Genomic DNA, 7,710 nt, shown 5'->3' with positions numbered 1-7,710 from the left:
ATTATTCATATTTATATTATATCCCCCTTTAAATGTAAAAAAATCATTTATACACAATTTGGGAATATAGGTGATATTATTTCTCTCCAAACTTCTTCCTTTTGTTTGAGGGGCACTGCTAATCAAATCTTTTATGGTGTATCCTATGTGCTAGGTTCATCTCAGTCAGCAGTTGGGCAAAGTAATATTTTGAGGGTATTCACATCAACCTTTCAGAAAAAAAATTCTGGGGTCTTCAGCATATTTTCAACCAATAAGTGATCAATTTCTCATTATATTGTGCTAGAGGACCTGGCATACTTGTATGAGATCAGATGTGTGTTAATTATATGGAACAAAGCCTATTCCTGATTGTATCTTGACTCTGAATGAATAATGAAACCAATTCTGTAACATCTGGTTTCAATTCCTTGGTTTCAATATGCAAGAAACTCTTTCTGCATATTGTAAATCAATAACCATATTGAGTTCTTTAAAATACCTTAGTATCATGTAAATAGCAAATAGCTCTGCCTTTTGGACAGAATTATAAGGATTTTGTTCCCTCTAATTTAAATTTTCTGATTTGCAATCTTCCTTTCCTGATTTATCTGCATCAGTATCAAATTTATGGGCTCCAATTATTGGTGCATCACATACAATTAAGGGAAGAACCCAAGTAAGTTTTTTTTATGAGATTAATTCTACCACTTTTGGGATAATTGCTATTAATCTCTCCTTAAAAATTATCACAAGCTTTTTGCCATGGTTCATTGTCTTCCAGTAATTTTTTGATTTCATCAGTGGTAAAAGGCATTATCATCTCTGCTGGATCTATACCTGCTAGTTGGCAAAGTCTCAATTTTCCTTTTATAATTAATTCTGAGACATTTTCCACATAAGTTTTTAATTTTTTACTCTGTTTATGTGGTATAAAGATCGATTCTAAGATAATATCTTCCCTCTGCATTAAAATTCCTTAAGGTAAATTCTGGAAGGCAATATGACTAGAATGCAATTAAGATTTGGATCTATCCTATCAACATGAGCCTCCTATAATTTCTCTTCAACAACTTTTAATTCTTTCTCAACTTCTTCTGTTAATTCTCTGGGACTATTAAGTATTTGTCACCATCTAAGGTTTTGTGAAATGAAATATTAGATTAGGTGTTATGCTGACAATGGCCAGAAACTGGAAATGTTTCCCAAAAATCTTTGAAAGTCACTAAAAGTCTATAGTAAGTCTTTCCTAATTTGTGCCTTTTCTGTTTTCAATTTCCTGTACACCCATTTTATAACCTAAGGAATTGACTAACATTTCTCTCTATATTTTTTCAGGAAGAATTTTGTAATCCCTGTCTAGGCAAAACTTTCTTTACTTCTTCAAAAATTTTTTTCTAAAGTATCTGAATTTGAATCAGATAGCAAAATGTCATCCATGTAATGGTATATTAGATTTAGGAAATTGCTTAATACAAAATATTGGCACAGGGTCAGGCTATTGAGCATTCCTTGTGTAAGAATAGTCCAGTGGTATCTTCTAGTAGATTGAGAATTATTATAAGTAGGCACTATGAAGGCAAATTTTTTCTCTGTTCTTTTCTTGTAAAGGTATAGTGAAGAAACAATCTTTTAAATCAATAACTATGAGAGGCCATTATTTAGGTAATAGGGAAGGCAAAACAATTCCAGATTGTAGAGGACCCATAGGTTGAATTACCTTATTGACAGCTCTTTGATCTTTCACCATTCTCCATTTTTCAGATTTCTTTTTAACAACAAATACAGGAGAATTCCATGGGCTGGTTGATTTTTTAATATGGTAAGCATCTAGTTGTTCCTGTACCAGATGTCTAAAGCCTGCAGTTTCTCTTCTGTTAAAGGCCATTTTTTAACCCATATTGGTTTCTCAGTTAGCATTTTTAAGGTAGGACCATTAGTACCTCTGAAGTTTTGCTAGTTGTTTTGTGTTCTTGTACAGCCTCAATGGCTGATGACTTTTTTTGTAATACCTTATAATATCCTTCCAAGAAATATGAGTTTTGGGGACTGTAGGAATGTTAATCTGGGTATTCCATTGCTGGAACCTGTCACAACCCCATAAATTTACTGCAATATTAGCTACATATGGCCTCAGCCTTCCTTTCTGTCCTTCTGGCCTTATGCGTTCAATCCATCTCTTGCTTTTTTTTCACTTGAAATAGGGTTACAATTCCTAGGAATTGAACATCTGCCTCTTGAAAAGGCCAGTACAGATGTCAAGATTCTAGAATAGTGATAATCATGTCCACACCTGTGTCTAGTAATCCCTCCATTACAATGTGATTTATATGCACTCTTAGCTTTGGTCTTTGATTATTTATCTAAGTCTTCCAAAATATACATTTCATACTGAAATTTTTGATTTGTCCTCCATGTCTATTCCATCATTCAAAACAGTATGGTTATTTTATAATAGGCATTGGATTTTGTTTTTAATTTTCCTGGTGAGACATGTTCTCCACAGTGACTGGGAATGACTGGACCATGTTTGACATGGGGCCTGTGAGAGGCCCCCCAAGGAGTTTCCTGATGTCATCACATTAATTTGTCTATCTTTTGTTGATCTACATTCATTGTTCCAATGTCAGCCTTTGCCACAAATCCTATATATTTCAGAAGGTTGAGACCACCTATTCTTGCCATTCTCAGAGAAGCCATTATGGTATTTTGTGCTAGATGGCTTCTCAGAGGATATTACCAGATAGGCAGCTAAAACTCTGGATAAGTCATCCTAAACTCTGACATGTACTGATGAGGCTAAATCCTGTCCTTGTACCTTCTCTTCTTACTCATCAGTTTTGATAATTACCTCAATCTTTTCAAATCTTTTTACCACTGTTTTTTGTAAAGTCTGAATCTCCTGTCCAGTGTTCCACTCTAATGCCCTCACTGATGATTATAAGTATGAAATTTGTCCAGTAAAGATAACATCTCATCCTTGGACATAATTTTGATGGCATGCATATTACCTTCCTGGAGAAATACCTAATCCATTAATATGTCAAAACTTTTCAATGAATTCTGATTGTTAAATTCAACAGCATGAATTCTTTCAGATAATGTCTCGGCACCCTTCAACAATGATTGAATTTTGACTGTCAAATTAATGTTATTCTTTTCAATAGTATTAATTTTTTCAACTAGTTGTTCATTATTACTCTATAAAGACTGTATCATTTTTTTATTTTTAAAAGTACCTCATTCTTGGCTCTGTTATCAAACCGTTTTCTTAACAATATAATATGAAAAAGGAAACTAATTTTCAAAATCAAATAAATGGATGTACAAGGAGAATCACATAAGCCTTGCAGAATACCATACATAGGGTAAGCAAAATGGGTATTAAATTACTGAATAGTAATATTTTCAGCAATCTTATAGCTTTCAGATTTATCAGTTCACTTACCTTCCTTAGGCAATTTCAGTGAATTAGAGTAGGTGTGATAATCTTTTATGCCCAGCACATGATGCAGTTACAGCCTCCTGGTGGAGGGATGTGGAGATCTTTTGCTCTCGTTCGCTTTGGTTCTGCACTTGTCATCACCAACTTAGAAACTGATAAATATGTTTTGTTTAACAAATTAAGAGCAGTTATTAAAAACAATCAAAGTGTGTTGTAGGTTGGTAAAAGTTGAAAAGAGTCAAATTGAGTCTTTTCATGTTGACTGTTTCTTACAGTTATACAAACCTAATACTTTCTGTCAGGGGACTCAATGTCACTCTCCAAGTAAAAATGAATAAATAAGCACGTTATTTTGAATGTAATAAAAGATATTTTATTTTATTTGTAATGACTTCATTTTTATTAATATGTATTGTGTAAGTCCATGTTTATGCATGCTACATGTATGTAGGAGCCACTGAAGATCAGAAAAAGTCACCAGATCTTCTAGAGCTTGAGTTATAGCCAGTTGTGAATTCTCTAATGTGGATGCTGGGAAGTAAACTCTGATCCTCTAAAAGAGCAGCAAGGGCCCTTAGCCACGGAATTATCTTTCTAGCCCTACATTGTGAGCTTTTATGGGGCATTTTTTTAATCAAATATTTAGTCATACTTACTTTCATGTGTAAGCAGAATCTGAACAAAATTTTGCAAGCAGTAGGGATTTAAGGAGTCCATATGAATAATAATGAATTATTTGTCACCTTTGCTAGATTTAATAATATAATGATCCATAGGTATGACGTTCAAGATGGCTCCCATAAGTTAAATTACTGTAAATGATCATGTCACTTTGAATGCTTTATTGAAATACGTGTCTTTGTGATTCTTATTGTCTGCTTTCATGATCCCAGAATTAGCTACACTCTGCACCAAAAGATTTCCTTTGCTTTATGCATGGGAGGTTTTTGTAAAAGATGTTTTTCTTGCTAGATGATGCTGATAGGATGGACATGGCTGCCTCAAAGCACTGGTAGAGGAATAGTCAGGCTACCCTGGTGCTTATGAGCAGGAGTGCCTTTTATTTTCCTTCCCTTCCCTAGTATTAATTAGCATTGGTGATTCAGGCTGGCTACATTTTTCATCCAAGTTTTTCTTTCAAGTTACTAATCAATAACTCGTTAATGAAGCCAGAAAAGGAGAACGAAGCATTCTTAAATGTCCACTCCCACTTCCAGAAACAAACAAACAAGCCTGGAGCTTCACAGAAGAAATCATTCAGCTGGCAAAATTGTGTGGTTGCTAGGAGGGAGGGCATTTGATTTAATGAGGAGGTTTGCAAGACCTTTACGTATTCAATCCCACACATAGTATATCAAATGCTGCCTTAAGTAGTATTAATATTTACATCATGATTTTCAAATTCATCTTCATGAAATGTCACATGATGAAGTCTTAATAAAACGCTTCTGAAGCATCGTTCATCCTAAGAGCCATTTATTCAACTTTCTTTGGATTGAGTTCTTTAAATGAATATTGCACTTTGGACTATCAAAGGGAGCAGAGCCATGCAGGATGCTGATCTTTACTATTCATGCAGATACTAGAGAAGGTCATTTCTACTTCTATGCCAGACATTTCAAAAATAAAGCCAAAAAAAAAAATGAGGTCTCAGTGTATAGTTCAGAGCAGTAACCACTAGGTGGCAGAAGCGCTCCTTCCGCCAACTCGGCTTCGCCTGGTGTGGGCTGTAATTAGGTCAGTGTAAGTTAAAGTAGGGCTGAGAGAGGAATAAAGTAGATTTTCTCCTCTGGAACACACTGCAGTTTAATTTCACTTCTTTCTACAATGTGTGATGAAGGTGGACTTAACTTTTAAAGGCAAAGAGACAAACCACTGCCAGGATAAATGAAAAGACGCAGAGGGGGCAGCTGGCACCACACAGGCAAGGAAATGCTTTCTGGCTGTTTCCTAATTTTCATATCCGGGTCATCTTCAGAAATCATTTTCAGAGGTAAGGTGATGAATGTTTTATGTAAGAAAGAGGTGACTTCCGAAACAAGGGGTGGGCTTGCTGGTTGCTTTTGAAAATTAATTCCCTTTATCCATGCAATAAAGCTATTTTATCCTTGATTTTTTTATTTATTTGTGTTTTCTTTTTTTATTTTCCCTAATTTTGGCAGCAGCCAGAAACACATTAATCTGAGGGAAAGCTCCACACACCCACACAGACTTCCCTTTCCTGCTGAGTGAGCCAAGGAGGAGGAAGTGTCACTGAAGGCGAAAGTTGAAACCTTCTGTTCTGCAGTCTTGGAGGCTCTGAGAAGGGCAGAAAAGCCTTGACACAGGGATCCAGCTCTAGTGTTAAAAATGCAGCTGGCCAACATGAGAGGCCTTCCTCTGCAAAAGCATCAGGGGCACTGAAGTCACTTACGTGAAGGATAGTAGGAAATGAGGACAGTCACAAGAAAAATCTACCCGTTACCAGGTTGCTGATTATGGCATTAAATGTCCAAGATTTTTTGTTGTTGTTGCTTGTTTGTATTTGTTTACTTGTTTGTTTTGTTTTGTTTTTCCTTAAGCAAATAGGAGCAAATAAGATTTAATTTAGATTTACTCTAAGTAGAAACATTTCCTGATTTTAAATTCTCTAGAGTTTGAGAGTATCTAACTGAATTCAATGTTGTTTCTTTAAATTACAGATCATGCCACAGGTAATGCCAAACGCAGCGAGAGGAAGGACAGCTGTTAGGATGATGATGATGATAATGATAATGATAATAATAATAATAATAATAATAACAATAATAATAATAATGTATAAACTATTGTGATTCTGAGAGAGAAGACCAGCTAAGCACAAAGAGGTGTTTCAAACAGGCTAAGATTCCTCCAAATCATTTCTAGGTTTTCAAATATACTAGGAGCTGAGTGTCTTGCATAGGTCTCCACCATTGCCCAGTTGATAATGTCTGGGTTACCCCCAAATTTCTTCCACCTTTTTATCATTACCTCATGTTTGTTCAGGCTGCTTTCCATCTGTAGCCACATATGACACAATGGCAGAATCTCTGTGCTATTCTGTGTTCATGTTTGCATCCAAAATCACAATGACATTAAATCCACATGCAAGCATGACATATGACTGAATTCTGTGTACTGTAAGTGATGTCTTCTGTACGTCTCAATATTGTAAAAAAAAAAGAAAAGAAAAAAGAAAAAATGAACAAAGACTGACAGAGACTAGACTAAGAAACAAGTGATTAAAAAAATCTAAGAAAACATCTTGAACTCCTGTTTTAAAGGTGTAACCTTTAAATTAATCTGTAGCCCCCCTTTCTAATTATCCTAACAATTTGATTTGCTGATAGACAGTAGATACATATGAGACAGGTCCTGTACTGTTGAAGACATTAGAAGCAGAAGGCAGTCAACAAATTATAATTTACAAAAGCCACTAGACTGATCTCTGAAATTCATACCTCAGAGATCAGATACAGTCTTAATCTGAAATATCATTGCCAGTTAATCAGAAGTTGATGAACAAAAATGGAGTATAACTGATGGAGTATACATAGACAACCTTAATTTTAATGTTTTATTAGAAACCATTATTTCTTTGAGAAACATTTCATCTCCACTTTTTCATTTGTTTGTTTTACAAAGAAATGGCAAATAGAATTCAAGGAAATAAATACTTTGGTCATTGTGAAGTGCATAATGCATTCATTGCTTTTGAAATTATAAGCATATTTTAACCAAGTCAGTAATGTAGAGCTAGAAATGCATGGACTATCCTTGAAAGTATGATATACAAGAGTGGGTGACTTTTTAAGAGAGTAAGGTAGAGGTAGTCTTTGCTGGACCCCTGGAAGCTTGTTCTCAGTTTTCTTTGATTGTTATTAGATGGAATCCTTGTTTCTTTCCGTCTCCATTTTTAATGTGTGTGTCTTATGCCTTCCATTGTTGTTTCTAGTTGTAGTTTGTTCATGGCTAACCCTGAATTTCACGTTATCGAGCGATTCTGGCTGTACTTTCACATATAGAAAGATTCTGAAGGGCATACTGGGTAACAACTGTATATTTCACATTTTTAATACACACAGAGAAAGTGCAAATTGGATTCATAGGCTACCATCTTCAATAGTGTTTTATAAGCACCATAATTGATCCTTACCCTTGTTATCTTTTTCACTTTTAACTATTCTGTCTTTATAGAAATACAAACAGACCGGTTAGGTGTTTAAGATAATACAGATGGTAGAGTAAGTTAGTTAGTTCAAAATAGCTTACTTGTTTTCTTTCAA

General features: G+C 34.9%; 1 long non-coding RNA gene across 1 annotated transcript in view; it reads left to right on the top strand.

Moving 5' to 3' along the window:
• Window positions 1-5,225: 5,225 nt before the first annotated feature.
• LOC121466642 overlaps window positions 5,226-7,710 on the top strand; it is a 142,364-nt gene continuing 139,879 nt past the window's right edge. Inside the window, exon 1 of the long non-coding RNA XR_005976785.1 lies at window positions 5,226-5,417. This is a non-coding gene — a long non-coding RNA (uncharacterized LOC121466642). The remainder of the gene's footprint in view (window positions 5,418-7,710) is intronic.

This window comes from Microtus oregoni, unplaced genomic scaffold (genome assembly GCF_018167655.1).
Source record: "Microtus oregoni isolate MIOR12 unplaced genomic scaffold, Mior012 000033F_ref0000390, whole genome shotgun sequence".
NCBI classification, from domain to species: Eukaryota; Metazoa; Chordata; class Mammalia; order Rodentia; family Cricetidae; genus Microtus; species Microtus oregoni.
The sequence above is the reverse complement of the archived record's forward strand: the minus strand, read 5'-3'. Positions and strand labels throughout refer to the sequence as shown.